Here is a 16649-nt window from a genome sequence, read left to right on the forward strand (position 1 = left end):
TGTCCCACACTACACTGCTTTTTATTTACATTTCAAAACACCTGTCTAGCGCTGTGCGTGCTGCACAAAAATTAAAATTGCAGCCTAGTGCTGGAAATATGCTAAATATTTCTGCCTCGTTGATACTGCACTGGAATGTATGAGAGGGGAGAGAAAAGCATTATTATTTCATTCAGAAAGTATATGAAGAACCAGAGTTTTTTGATTAGTAGTGTGAAGCACAAAGGTCAGTTATGGTACAGGAGTAATAATACATCTTGGTTGATGAGTCAGCACCGAGCAGGGAGGCAGTGACATTGTTTTTTACTCTGAGCATTGTTAGTATTTGTTCCACAATCAGACAGTATCTGGGATATTGATTAAGTATAGATAGCAATACTGGTTATAGTCTAATCATGTAATTGGAAGGCAGCTTCTGAACATATAATAACTCATACAGAAAATCATCCATGCTCTGTGCTGAATTATCATATAAAAAGGAATATTATTAATATTCTGTAATGGCACAGAGGAGAAGGTAATGATCATAGAATCATAGAATCATAGAATGGTTAAGGTTGGAAAAGACCCTTAAGGTCATCGAGTCTAACTGTTAACCTATCACTGCCAAGTCCACCACTAAACCATGACCTCAAGCACCACGTCTACCCATCTTTTAAATACCTCCAGGGATGGGGACTCGACCACTTCCCTGGGCAGCCTGTTCCAGTGCCTGACCACCCTTTTGGTGAAGAAGTTTTTCCTAATATCCAACCTAAACTTCCTCTGGCGCCGCTTGAGGCCTTTTCCTCTCGTCCTATCCCTTGTTACTTGGGAGAAGAGACCGACCCCCACCTCGCTACAACCTCCTTTCAGGTAGTTGTAGAGACCGATAAGGTCTCCCTTCAGCCTTCTTTTCTCCAAACTAAACAACCCCAGCTCCCTCAGCTGCTCCTCATAAGCCTTGTGCTCCAGACCCTTCACCAGCTTCGTTGCCCTCCTCTGGACACACTCCAGCACCTCGATGTCCTTCTTGTAGTGAGGGGCCGAAAACTGAACACAGTACTCGAGGTGCGGCCTCACCAGTGCCGAATACAGGGGCACTATCACCTCCCTGGTCCTGCTGACCACACTATTCTTGATACAAGCGAGGATGCTATTGGCCTTCATGGCCACCTGAACACACTGCTGGCTCATGTTCAGGGGGCTGTCAACCAACACCCCCAGGTCCTTTTCAGCCAGGCAGCTCTCCAGCCACTCCTCCCCCAGCCTGTAGCGTTGCATGGGGTTGTTGTGACCGAAGTGCAGGACTCAGCACTGAGCCTTGTTGAATCTCATACAGATGATGATACAGTATATTCCGAGTCTCACATTAAAGACTAATCCAATGCTACATTGTGATTCAGGGTGTGAAGTTAGAGGCAGTCGAATGCAGTCCTACCCACCTCATAACCTTGGATGTTGATACCTGCTTGATGTAAGACGGAAGGGGCATTTTACTCTTTCAGTATATATAAACCTCGAATTTACAGAATCTTCTTATAAAATGGCCATTACATTTGCCTGAAGGCTCCCTGCAGTACCAGTTTCTAATCACATATGTATTTTCAGTATGTATAATGCCTAGAGAGTCATTCTAAGTTATCTGTGACTAGAAAGTTTTAAGCTGGTAAAAAGAGACACTGCCATAATATGAAATGAGGCCCTGTCTAAAAATCACTGATAATGGAGAGCAAAGGCATTATTTCTTTTTGTCATTTTAATATTGACCAGCACTGGTGTAATCAGTTAAGAAGAGTTGTTAGATTCACAGATTTCTACTACATTGGAAATACAGAAGTGACAGTATGCCAGTATGCCATATGTGCATCACTTCTGTCTCCTAGGCATAACAGGGAAACAATTTATCACTATAGCGCACCCAACATGTCCCCATCTATCATCCAGCCCCTTTATCATATGTTTGTGCCTCCATTTCAACAGCAGGTACCAAATGTCACACTTGTATTTACTACTGCATGGTTCTGCTGAGGCAGCTCCTCAAAAGACTTTGCACTACAAAACCTGATCTTTCACCAGAAAAGACTTTAAAAAAAAATGCACAAAGACTGTGCCAAGGTATGTGTCTGCATCCGGTTGGCCGCTGTCGGCAGAAATCCAAGGTCTAGGTAAACTGTTTTGGAAACGGTTCAGATGCTCGGGCAATGTCTAGTCTACAACCAGCATGTGAGCTTCACCTGCTGCTATGAGATTTCCAAGGAGGCAGCTGGCAAGTGAGGACGTCCATCAGCCCACGGGGGCTCAGAGATGTTGATGCTGCCCTTCTCCATGCATCAGCCAAAGCAGCCTGAGGATGGTGTTTGTCTCCAGGGGGCAACTACCTGCAACAGTGAAGTTGTTTCAGTCCTGTCAAACTGAGAAGTGTTTTCCATATGCTGAAGATTTGTTGTTTTATTTATGATGCTGTGATGGCTTACTGTAATGAAATGGCGTAATATGGGCTGCAGTCTCACTGGAGCAGAAAGCAGAAATTATCTTCATTTATTAAGATGAAGACTTTAAGTATTGCTAATTCCTTAAAATAATTTTTAAATGAGGTAACTGAATCTACACATTTGTTTCCAGTCTGTGGAATGAGGCTGGCTCTTAATGCTGCAGTGACTAGGAAGTGGTCAGATATCTCTGATCACAGAGACAGCATAGATATTTCAATTTAATCATGTACAGAAAATTTCTACAGGTTTTAATTATAGTCCCCCTCCATTTCCTATAAAATTCAAGGGTGCTTTCATTAATTGAAAGACCTGACAGTGATGTGAGATTTATAAATCTGGATTTTAAATTAGGTAATTTAGATTACTTGGGATAATCCAAAGCACATTACTTTGACTGGCAGAGGCTTTGTGTCCCAAAATGCTGAATTCAGATCTTTTTCATGGGCCTCTTGGGAAGACAACTTGGGCAGACACTGCTACCCCAGAACAGGCTACATGTCTCAGCATGTTCAGCTGAGCACTGGTGCTGGCTCACCTATACTATTAAATTGTTAGCACAGTCCTGAGTATGTTTAATGAACTAATACAGATGTCTCTGTTTCCAAGACAAGAGCAGATGACTCAAGAAGCTGTAGAGACCCCACCTTCTGGCTGTTACCAGTCACCGTTTACCACTCCAGAAACCAATATTTGATATTTTCAACCTGTAACTCAGGGGCTTTGCAAATCTTCCTGAACTGTGACTGTTTGAAATAGTACAAGCTACAGACAGATCTTTCAACCACTGTGACACCTGGATGCAATCTCTGCCTCAGTTCCTCCAACAGTTGTGCATGTTCTCTGCAAGCTGGGCTGAATCAGCTGGGACATCACAAATCTTCTCGTGCAAAATTTCTCCTAGAGAAACACTGTTGAATCTCCTGCTTATCAAGGCACAAGCAATTTTCCTAGTTTGACTACAAATCTTAGCACTATATTGCCCCATAAGAGATATTTAAATGTTGCTAGTCCATGTATTGAACCCAAGTATGATGGCATCTTGCGCTTACCTTCATAGGACAAGAGAAAATGAAGCAAGAGCTTCAATGCAAGTGTTTAGCACAAGGAATTCATGATTTTAAATTCATGAATTGCAAATAAACAGACCCGTAATAGGTGAGGAACCCGAACTTAAGTGCCAAGGAGTTTTATGTCCATTGTATTCTTACCTTAACAAATCAAAATGATTTAAAATTACTTTGGTGGCACAATAAGAACTGGTTGACTGTAGAAGGGAAGATACCACTGCTTAAGAAACAGTATTTGCCTCACAGTAGTAGGTGAAATCTGTCTCGTTCACTCATTTTGGCCATCAGTTGTTTTTGTGATGGAGCAGCTGCGAATTACCTTTTTTGCTTTTTTTAAATTTAAATCTTCTCCTTTGAATGTCTGATAATGCAGCCAGAGAATGCATTGAGGGGAGCATGCTGGTGAGGCACCTGGATGAAGTCAACCTGGCCAACATTTTTTTTAAAATGAGAAAGGTAAAAGGTCAAACAAGTAAGTGCAAGAGCACAAGGATAACAAGATGCACTTTTTCTATCTCACTGCTTCCCAAATACACACACACCAGAGACTACCAGGCTCTGTGTGATTAGTTGCATACTGACACATCAAACTCTTCCAATGAATTTGTAACCAAAGGACAGGCCAGCTCAGCAATTTGTTTCTCAAAATATGTAAACTTCCTTTGGGCCAAATTGTCGTGCAACTTCCAGAGCCACACAAGGGAATAACAGGACTCAGACGCCCCATAAAAAATTATACTGTGAGTGGTTGCTAGAGCCCAGCATTTGGTAACTCAGCTCACCTTGCAGTCTGCTGCTGGGGCAATGTAACATTATCAACCCTTTGCATGGGTCTCACAGCAAAGCCACAGTTTGGCCTTTAAAGAATAAATCTCCAACATTATATTATGCCTGAATTGTCAGCGTTAACCTGCCATGGTTAGTTTTGGAAGTTACATGGTGTTGCTGGTTAATATAATGGCCAAGCACGTGTAAAGTGGGAATTCTGAATATTGCAGCAGGATATTTATAACTTAACACAGTTTTTCAAGGCAAAATTCAGCATTACTTTTGGTGGCAGAGTGGTGGCAGAGTCTGTGCTGGGGCTGGGGGGGAGGAAGTAGAAAAGGGGACGGGAAGGTTGAACGGGGCAAAAGTTCTGCGTGGCAGAAAGGAAAAGCAGCAGAGAGCTATACATGGAAATGCTTTCTTTTCCCGCTACTTCTGGGATGGGAATAGGGGCAACATTTTTATCTGGGTGGGAGTAGTGCATGCCTTGAAGTAGTAACCGTCCCATATACTCCTATGTGGAGGCTGGAGCTGGAAAGTATATAGGGTGGAATAGCCTGTTTCAGGGAAGCTGCCTGCTCTGGCCCTGCCTTGAGCAATTTTGAGATGTCCTGCCTCAGATTTCGGCTGTCACAAACAGCTGGCGCTCCACTGACTTTGGAGTGCCACCTCTTTCCTTTCCTCTGTCAACCCCGTCAGCAAGAGGGGCAAAGGCACATTTCATATGTAGCACAGTGCCAACGGGAATGGCCACTTGTGAGTTTTTAAATCACATGTTCATTGTAAAACTCCCATCTTGTTTAATGGCTGTGCTCACCGTGCATTTGCTGTGCCTGTCAGCCTGCGAAGCTGTGCAGCATTCACACAGGAGCGTGAAAGGGTTAAGAGTCTGGCTGGAGCATATGCGCAGCTGCAAGTTCAGATAAACCCTTGCAGACATTGTACTTCACTGTTTGTACAGGGTTCATTTTCTACTGCACTCCAGCACACTCGCATGGCACCACTCGCACGGGCACAAGCACACATATAAACACACGAGTACCCCTCTGAGAAGATTACAGTAACCAGCAGTTATAATTTTACTTAAGCCTTTTTGACGTTTTTAATTAAAAAGGCTTTAGTGCTTTTCTAGCATGACATTTGATTGCACTCTAGATAATGCACCCTTGCCGATTCTGGCAGCAGTAAAGCGTTTAGAAAATATATTAAATATTTTTATAAGGAATTTTGCCTGATCTGTCTTCAATGAAAGACACAATGATTTCAAACCATGTGTATTCTTTTGAATAAAACAACAACATATGCCAGAGCAAGATAGCTGAAGAAAATCACGCTGTCCAAACTACTGCCCGTTCTAAACTGTATTATTTTCATTCTCGCTGCCTAGATTCACATTTATGTTTCATATAAGAATTTACTCAAATTTGTTGCACCATTTCTAAGCAGTGACTTAAGTGAAACCTGCTACAAGCTGCTTCTTGCCTGTCTGGAAAAACCTGGGTCTGATGCCCTCATCATCCATACCATTTTAATTTATTTGACTTAATCCTGATTTTCATCTCAAGCAGAACCTTAGATCCTCATTCCTCAGAAGCTGTCAGAATTATGCTTTATTATTATTTTTATCGCTATTAATATTTATATTCCTTTGATTTATTCACATGTATTCCTTTATCCACCTTGGTCAGCAATAATCACACTTTGCTTAAACATGGTACCTTGTTAATCTCTGACACTGAGCTCTAATGCTACGCTCTTTCCTGGATTTATGCAAATCTGAGAGCAGAAATGCTGTTACTAAGGACCTCACACACTTTGATGCCATGGATGCATTTCCAAGATCAAAGAACAAAATTCTAGCACCACTGAAGTCATCTGAAGGTAGCCATTGACAAAAAGAGCTCCTAGATCTTTCTCAACATAATAGATCTCTTAGATAATTATTTGGTTGTTTGGTTTGTTTTTTCCAACTAGGGAAAGCTTCTGACATTTCAAACTGTTTCCACCCAAACTGAAGTGAAACTCCCCTTTTTTTTTTTTTTAATTAATTCTGAGGAAAAAAATCCTGGGTAAAGCCAAGTTGCCCTTTTTGAAGAAATTAAAATCTTTTTTTTTTCAGTTTGTAGCAAAAACTGTGTGTATTTTATCCTGAAAAATATTGAGAAAGTTTTACTTTTGTTGTCTTTTTTCAAAATAAAACTTCCATGGAATATCCCTGCAGAAAGCTTCAGTTGTGGGAAACAAATTAGACATTTCATGATGAATTTGTCTATGGCTCCATCAGGACAGTATGCGAATGCTTCCCAAATGGATTTGTCCTCATAGCATCCTTATGACATGAATAGTTCTCACCCTTCTCCTGCTATGGATGAAGAAAAAGGCACAAATATTCACATCAAAACCTTCTCCTCATTTGTTAAATCCTGATTTGAAATGCCAAGCCCCAGATTTTTCAGCCAATGTTGTTTTACAGCGCTTTATTTACTCCGAGCATAATTCCCGCTGACTCCAGTTGTCACCCTGAAAGCTCAGCGTTGCTGCAGACCAAACACCAGATGTCCCCTGGTAGGCACTACAACAAGGAACACACACACTTAGTTACCACCTGTGAAAAAAAAGTGATTTATGCCACTTGCCCAGGGATGCAGGGTGACCTGACCCTGCAAGAGTCCTGGGGCTCGGCTGGACCTGCCCCAGCCTTGGCCTGTCTGCCTGCATACAGGGAAGGATGGAGGCGACTGGCAGGGGACAAGCCGTGTGTGGCAGGAAGGAGGTGGCTCCTCAGGGGACAGCTCTGCGGACCAAGCGTTGCCCAGGCAGATTGCTCCGAATTGTGTATCTACTTCAAAAAATCAGCCCCACATTGGATCTGCTGTCAGACTGCTTCTTTGGAAGGGCTGGGGAGAAAATTGTTATCCCCCACTGAGAATTGCACAGGGCTTTAGTCAGAGGGCAGGACTGGGTATCACTCTCTGCTTTAACAACCCATCCAGACTTCCTGTGGCTGCAAGCCCGTCAGTGCTTTCCATTTTTAGTGAGACGCGGGTCCTTTTTAACGAGGCTTTGCTAAATCCCTGTCTTGATCCATTTCCTGAATACCAGCTATCTCATGTAGTGTGTGAGGCGGGGATATAGAAGAAAACATTTTGTCGGACTGAACCTGGTAAGTCCTGTCTCGTTCATCAGCAGCTTGAGCCTCAAACAACGACGAGCTCTGCCCCTTGGCTCCATACGGAGAGTGGTCCTCCATTGTGCACATTTGAGTACGTAGCTCCTTGCTTTTGGCTCATCCCAATTTTTGTGATCCTTAGGCTGATATCACTGAGCTGTTCTACACAGCCCGGCAGCCATGGCAGCAAGCTGGGAGAGCTGGCAGAGGCAGCCCTGTGCCATCATGCCCGATGCCCGATGCCCGGTGCCTGATGCTGGATGTTGGTGATGAGACTGTGGGGAGAACTCTGCTCAGCCCCATCAGACAGCGCTCACCAACAGGAGCATCGGGTCTCTTTTTAACAAGCCTTCTTTGAGCCACAGTGAATTGAAAGGCTGCAGAGGCTTATGACTTGGCCAGATGTTGATAGCTTTTTTTTGGTGAACACTACAAGCATGTTCTGACACCTAGTCAGGAGTGGCCCATGACTCAGGTTTCAGATTTGTTGCAAACCATGGAGATTCTAGTATCCTTCAACAAAATGGTGGCTGAAGCTTTCTAAAATGGGTGAAGCGGCTCGTCTTTTCCTGCATGCCATGCTGGGGAAGCAGTGCACCATTTTTGCAATATTTTTCCTGGATGTTTTGCTAACACTTTTCCAAAAGCATTCACCCTGGGGCAAGAACTCAGCAGGAGATATTTCAACTCAGAAAGATTGGCAAAGTTATGAGAAACTAAAAATGGAGTCTTAAAAGGACACGTTTCAGGCAGCTTTCACCATAAATACCACTACTTATACCTATAAGGCATGCACTTACACATTACATGTAATTTTTGAGGCACCGTAACCAATTTTTCAACAGTAAATTTTTCTGCCGCTTTAAAATCAAAACTCAATGCAACCTTAACTCTGGAGCTAACATGTTACCTCCACAATGAAATTTTGTAATATCTTTAACACCAGCCATTCGTATGACTCCTGCCATTATTTGTGGCCTGAAAGATATCAGGAGAAGGAGGGGGAGGAATTCCTACTGACTTAAAAGAGGTTTTTAGAACCAGCGTATTATAGAGTGCAGTCCCCTTTTTCTTAATGGCCCAATTTGGTTCAAAGAATGCTTCAAGGCATTTAAAAATGCTTTAAAAGCAGCAGGTTCTCAACTACATATGTCAAGTTGCAGCCAAGAGTGAAATTTTATAGCTCATTGAAAAATAAAATCGTATTATGGAAAAATCTGACATGTCCTTAATTATTGCAGCCTGAATGAACCCATTACAATAAAGCAAACTGATAAAACTCGGGAGACACAAAAGACAGGTCTGTAATAGGAAGCCGGATCAATGCCTTGCATGCGTTGCTGCAGAGCTCTGGGGATCTTGACTTTTTAATCAGAATACTTGGCTTGTAGCCTCAGCGGCACCCCTTCTGCATGGCTGCATGGAAAACCAGCCCAGGATGCACTTGAACAAGAAATAGCATCGTTAAAAAAATCCAGTTATTTTATGCCAGTTGTAACAATTAAAGCCCCTGAGCCCCAGGTACCTGCAACATATAATCTTCTTACATTCTTTAGCGTACTGAGCATGTTCAGTTTCTCTGTGAGGAGAAGAAGTTATAATGCATTCATTTCAGACATATAAAGCAAATGGGGCATAGGGGAAATAGGACTACAGTACTATTTAGGTACTTCACTTCTGCAATTTTTGAGTATTAGTTACCTAATTATCCCTGAAGATGTGGGTTTGTGTGATCTGCTCACAGCCACACAAGAGAGCAGTGACAGAAAAGGCAAACCTTACCTCAGCAGTGCTGTTGTAAAGATAAAGTATTGTGTTTAAATTCTGTGCAACTGAGGGTCATATTAATCACCTTATTTAATATTCCCCTTTTGCCTTTCTCTTAGAGGGATGGTATAAAAGTACTTGTAAAAGCAACATCTTTATGCCATTCAGCAGCTTAGGCAGCTTAGCCAGTGTTCTCTTAAATCAAGAATCAAAAAAACCCAATGCCTACCACGTATCAAAATGGCTTTAAACTACCTTTTGGTTTTCCACCTTTTAATACAACCATGTACCTTCTGAGTGAACCCCCCTGTTCTTCCAGCTCTTCATGTTTTATGTTTATACCACTCTAAAGCTGACTGTGCTTATCCAGCTATAACCCCCTCTTAAATCCCAAACTGCCATATTCAGTACTTTCGCTCCCTCTCGTGGCTCTGTGTTATCTATACACCGACTCTAAAGCATGGTTTGCAGAACAATTGCAAACAAATAACTTCAGAAGAGACAGAGTTAATCTAATGTGCTGCAGATTTGCCTTTATGCATGAGCGTGCCGATTACACTGGATTAACAGAAGGAGTAAAAGAAAAGAAAGTTAAAAGAAAAGGAACTGGCATCCCAATAGATCTAGGCACGCAAATGGAGCCAGGCGGGTGGGTCGGAGCCTGCCGTCTGATCTGCAGCGCTTCCCCCTTTGATGGAATTTATGGCACGATGCGTTTTAAAATCAGACTGCTCACATCACCCGTGCCAGATCCACTCCCTATGTGGGGAAATCTGGGCAAGCGGCAGGAAAGCCTGCAAGGTTCCCTCAACGTGGCTTCCAGCAGATTGTTTTGTCAGATGTTGGCCACCCTGCAGATAAAGCCCCAGGGTCTGTAGATCTCTGAGGGAGCCTGCCAAAAACCAGACACCTCCTTTGGGTTGCTGGGGCTCTGGCCTCCTTCCCCACCTCCCTGCAGCCTAGCTCCCTGCATCTCCCTTTGGGCCCCTGTGGTCCTGCAAGGGGAGGATTTCACAGTACAGGAGACTGCCTCGGGCAAAATTCACTCCCCAAATTCACACTAAAAATCCTGTTTCTGGAGGTCAAAAAAGAGGATCTTAATGTCAACAGGCAGCACTCCTTTCTGCACGAGTCTCTGCACAGATCACCAGAGACATCAATAGGTCATACACGCCAGCAGACAGCTGGTGATGGAAAAAAGCATGCAATCTGAGATCCCTGCTTCTGTCTGGGATGGGCAGACAGCCCCTACAAAAGAAAACATTTGACAAAAGAAATAAGAGATATTTGTCTAAAAGAAATGCCATTCCTGCCATGCCCTTTTATGCTATAGAACAGATTATGAGGACATGGAGGTCTTTTAAAAGTCCTTTATATATTTCCCATACCACTCCGTTGCTTCAAATACTTGATTCTTCTTATTGAAGCACTTGAAAATGAGTATATCTTGAGGCTGTAAACCTCTTCCACCACCTGAAACAGGGTGAGACACTTTCTCACTGCTGACCAACACTGCTGAGCCTCAGCATGTGCACAGCTCCTGTTAAAGATCAGGGGCTTAGTGCCAAGGGCTCTCCACATCTGAATATTAGATTCCAAATCCACCATGTGGATCCTGTTAATTCCACACTGAGAAAGAATATCAGAGCTCAGAGTGATAATCCGTAATGGGCCTAACCCAAAATCCCCAGCTGAAGCAGCCGTGACCTCTGAAGGAGTTCAGACCCAGATCCAGACCTCTGTGACTTACCCCAGCTCCACAGGCTGTTCATGCAACATTAATGCGACCCAAATCCCAGGAGACAAAAGCAAACCACAGACTTGTTGATGCCCCAGCTGTGCTTGATTTACTGAAACTGGATTCAGGGCTTTCCTTGTCACAACTGGCCATACCACTGGCATGGCTGGAAGCAAAGGACATTATTTGCTTTTCTCCTGCAGTGTGCTAGTCTGTTCCTGCCTATTTTCTCCTCAATACTGCAAACCAAGGTAAAGCAAGGTTTGATATTCACTATAAAACTGTTTCTCTGTAGGATGGGAACTAGAACAAAGAGCTTGATTACAGAAATCTTTGAACTCCTCCTTCACACTGGTCATCTCTTTACCCCCTCTTATGTCAATACCTCCAATTCTGCTGCTATTTTCTGCTCCTTAACCTGGCAATTTTTCCTGTGGGATATGAACCAACACCATCTACAATATATTCATTTCTCTCTCAGCAAGTACCGCTGCTGAGGAAGAGAACAAAACAAAAACAAACCCTCAGAGAGGTGAAACAATGGTGAGAACAAGCCTCCCGCAAAGCTTTCAAGCCTGCTGTTGTTATATTGATACAGACCCCTATGAGAGCAGGATTTCTCATTGCTTCAGCATTTGTAGTCCTGGTGAAGGCAGGGAAAGAGATATGTATGAGAGAAGTTGAGCTTCAGAAGCTTCTTGAGGAGTTTCCTAGGCTGCTAGGTTTGGTTTAAGAGTTTTAATCATATCCAAAACACTCTTCCCATCCCTATTGCTGATGTTTTCTAAAAATTGATCAACACATCATTTCTTTTGCTATCTGTCTGCCAAAGATAAAGCCAGAAGTCTGAATAAGGTACATGCATTTTGCATGCAGAGTGTAGACTTTGATCAAGGAAATCATTACAGCAGTTGCACACAGCTTAAATGTCTCCAAAAGTACCAAAGGGGAAAGATTGAGCAGAGGTCCCTATTAAATCCTCCTCCCTACCAGACGCATTACTCATGTCTGCCCAGGAGTGCAACGTCACCTTGGCCGTACCCTTTCAGTGAAAAGACTGGCCAGGGCTCACCCACCAACCTTGAGAGCACAGGGAGAGAAATGCTCTTCTTTGTACAACAGATAGATTGACAAAATACATTCCAGGAAGACATAACCAGGGGTCAGATCCTTACTCTACCTTCAGAGGTTCAATCCCTTGTCTCTTTTCTCAGGTAAGAGTCAGGCTAAAATTGCTTTGGGAACAAGAGTGTTCTTACTCTTGTAACCCTGTGGGGAAAAAGATTAGGAAATCACCACACTTGTCTTTCCTATCTCCAGTAGGCATTTGAAAAAAAAAAAATCCTGTCATATAACTAAGCTATGTATTCAGAAACAGATTCAATTCCCTATGCCTTCCTGCAGCACGGATGTGTGCACATACACACATACACACACACACACACATGGACACATATGCATATGCACAGCTCAGGATGGTGTGCATCCAGTCCAGCATCCCTGCATGCTTGCAATCTTGCATCACTGTGATTCTATCATAGATGATCAAGTTTTGAAACAGAAATGCCTCTGCCTTTTGCATTTTCTTCATTTTTTTCCATTGCTGATTTTGTATGGAATATTTACTATGCTTTTTGTGGCATGACCTTTCAGGAGGGAAATGCGTATTCCTCTGAGCCTGCCTTTTGTTTGAATATCCCCTATTTTTCCTGTCTTATTCTTTATTATGGCATGGGCTGAGCACAGCTCTCACTGATTCCCCTCTGACTCCGATCTCCCCTCTGCCTGGTGGGCTGCAAACTCGGAGTAGCTCCCAGGTTGTTTTGTTTGTGTTGGAAGACTTTCTTGTTTTCCTTTGCCCTCCCCCTCCTGCAATTTTGTTTGATTGGGTTTCTGAGCCATGTGCAGCATCCCAGGGCTCCGTGGTCGGGGTGGACATCAGGGACTGTTCTGGCCAGTGAATCTGCATGTACAAGTGGCTGCAGACCATTCTGCCCCCCTTCTCCAGGACAGTACTGCAGCTGTGCTTTTGTTTTGCCCTGAAAATAACTGCCCAAAGGATTGCTTTGGAAAAGAAGATGAGGGTAGCAATCCCTGTCCCTTCTGAATATTGTGAAATCATCCTGAAAAAAACACCCTGTAGATCCAGTGTCTCTGGAGATTTACGTGAGCAACAGGTTTTGTCGCAACAGATTCAAATTTATAGGAAAACCTTTGTGAAATGCCAAGCAATTTCTTCCTAAGATCAAATACTTTGAGAAAGTGAATCTATTTTTGGTGATCACTGGCAATGCTACATATAGGTGCTTCCTTTGAATTGCAGCTGCAGATAAATAAGTTTTAATTTCCTATGCAGAGCCCACATTCAGATTGTTTCCTAGCTGTCTGCTCAGTGAAACTCCCACACAGAAAAAGGAGAGGCTTTTTATGGTACCTTGAGAGCAGTTTGTTGCACAGATGATGCATCCTCCAAGGGAGGCAGCTGTAATTGTAAAGTTGATGAACTCTAGAGCTGAACTCTTTGCTGTGTTACAAGAGTCATATGGGAAATGCTGCTGGTAGCTGAGGAGCTGTGCTGCTATGGGGAAGCAGACCCAGACCCAGTTAAAGGCCTCTGATCACAAATACCACTGTTAAACCCAACGGCATGTCAGAAGCTGGGAACTGCTAAATAAAATCTAAGTGCTTTCCCTTCACTAAAATAGCCTATATTCCATTTACCAAACAAAGCTCATGTGGAAAATGCAAAAGCAGAGCAAAACCCATGTTATTTGGGCAATACACATATGTAGAACACAAAAATAATACATGAACTACATAATCAAGGAATGTGTATATAGCTCTTATGAGAACAGACATACTTAAGTAATCAGCTTCAGTAAAATATTGTTGCAGAGTGAGAAACCTCAAATGAAAGTGTGAGCAGAGAGACATTTTCGCCAACCTCACACAGAAGCGTTGCATCCCATTTTAGAGTGAAAACTAAAAATAGTCTTAAGATGTTTGAGGATTTCTTTTCTGGAGGGGCAAGATGGGTATCAGGGGTGTCTGAAGCTTGTGTTGCCAGCACTTTGGACTGCAGGAGGGAAAGGGATGTTTCTAGGAGCTGCAGTCACGGACTGGAGTATTCACCCCAAAAGCTTACAGGCCAGGAACAAGGAGTACATGCAGCTGGATACAGACCAAACTTCAGAGACAGCAGCAGCACAGTATCTTCCGTGTGTCAATACAACAAAATCTGCTTACACCAGCAGGTGAGACTCGTTAGCATGGTGCATCGTTACTTACTGCTCCAACCTCATACAAGTCTGACCAATACCACTAGAGCCAAGACTTACTGGAAATGGTCCTCTGCGAGAGTATTTGTATCACCAACAAAAGTCTCAGAGTCTCTAGCCCAGGAGACTTACAGCTGTGGGAGGTGGTCTAGATCCTCTACAGAATTTGTCTTCCATCCTCTCAAGAAAAGATGTGTCTGCTTGATGACAGCATCTTTCACGAAAGAAAACTGAAAGCCCAAGCAAATAGGCAGACTGCACTAAGCTTTCACCTGTACAACTGGCCCTGGGAAGGGGGAGAGCAGCAGAAAAAGTAAATTACCCCACTGGAGCTCATTCTGTACCTGCCACGTGCTTAAAATGGGGCTTTATCTGGCTGGCTCTTTTCATAAGCAATGAGTTTGCAGACATAGCATTTTGTGTCATATTTCCCCTGCTTTGGAGCACATGCCATGCACTGTCTCTATGGCTGAATAAAAGGTCGTGACTGACCAGCTGGTAACGCAGAGTACATTTTTACACTAATGGCAGGGTATTCTAGCTTTTGTTTCACATTACAATGACTGCATATTTACATAAACCTACATCTGTTTAGTTAAATTAAGCCAGAGGGTGATGATCTTTGTCTTTACAAAAGAGCTGATTTAATTTTATTGAACATAGCTTTCCATTTAAAAGATCAAAGTCAGTGCAGCCCCCTGCAGCAACAATTCAGTCTTATGTGTTTCTTCAAATATTCAAATTAAGAAAATAGGAGAACTGGGACTGAAAAAGCTAATGAACTTTAACAGACACCTAGCAATTATTCATTCCTTAAAAAAAAAAAAAAAAAACAAAACATAAAAAAGAAAAAAGGAAAATAAAAATAAAAACTCTTTGGGGCCTTTGTTTACCCTGAGCTTGAAGAGAGACATGTTTCCTTCCATGAAAGTCCCATAGAATATCCTGACTCTCCTGCCTCTGTCAGGAATTGATAGCGGAGGCAGCTGGACATTTTTATGCAACTTTCTAGAACCTAGCAATGCTATGGGGACATTACACAAAATGTGGAACAGTGAAGAAAACCTGGTGGACAACTGGCAACCTAGAGAGCTAGGTGCCATGTGTTAGTTCCAGGCACTCAGCACAGTGAACTCTTATTTGATAAAACATCAGTTTGTATATAAAGTTGCTTGTTATCTCTACAGAAAATAATGGTAAAAAATCATGACTATGAAACTGTATCTGTAATGGAGATAGATATTTCATGTCTTCTGAAAGAGCCTGCGTATCATCTTCTAGCCTCTGACTTTGGGGAATTAGTCTTTGTCTTGCAAACTTTTACTTTGGGGGGGGGGGGGGGGGGGCAGAAATGGCTGAATACCAGCCTTAAATTTCACTGCTGAAGTTTGGTATTTGCTTACATGTGGTTTCCTCACCTCTCAGGCTGACAGTAGCTCTTACTACTCCCAACACTGGATGAGCACCATTGCTACACCCCATGCTATGGCAGGATGGGACCAAGAACACACCAAAATCCACTCTTCGCTGCTCCCATCCTGTGGTTACCCGCTGTAGGAAACCTGGCAACATGGACCAAAAGCAGCTGTAGCATGTTCCAGGTGAGCCCTCAATCTGGACACTGAGGAAACTGGACCCAAAGTCTGTTTTGGATCCAAGGAAACCTTTCCAAGAGATACATGTTGCTTCTATATTGCATCTACATAACACATTCACATTAGCATTTCAGCTTGGATCAGGAACACACTTTTGAAGCATTCCTCCTGACTACCCCTCCTCACCATGCTTTGCTTCATGTTGTGGAACAGTCCTGGCGTCTGTGAACTGGACTCCATCCAGACAAACCTAAACCAAAAGATCTGGTGTAGAAGGACACTTAACTGCACTACAGAGAGACCAGCCCATGTGACCAGATTAGAACTGGTCTGAAATAAATCTCTGAAATACATGGAGGGCACGCACTGCACCAGCTCCTCTGTGCTACAGATCTGCCCTACTTGTTCCAGGCCACCTGCTAATACAGACACAGCCCATAGGGACTGCACTGCTGCTTTCTAACCCTCTCACTGCTTACATGGGTGAATAGTGCCATTTTAGGCACCATATGGTATCCCTGGAGGCCTCCAGCTGCCACTCTACAGATCAACAGCTCAACCAAATGTCTCGTGTCATATCTGGCAACCCCACACAGACATCTCAGATACCTTAGGGAGACTAACTGGCTGTGGATGTCTATGTTTAGGCAACTGAATACCATTTTATTTAAGTATCTATTCCCCTTTAGACCAAAAAAATGGAAGCAAATGAAATTAAAAATGAGAAAAAAGGTTCTTGAAATACTATGGTGAGTTCTATAAAATAAAATAAAATAAAACAAAATATCTTGTA

This window comes from Platalea leucorodia (assembly GCF_965183815.1).
Source record: "Platalea leucorodia genome assembly, chromosome: 3".
NCBI lineage: Eukaryota > Metazoa > Chordata > Aves > Pelecaniformes > Threskiornithidae > Platalea > Platalea leucorodia.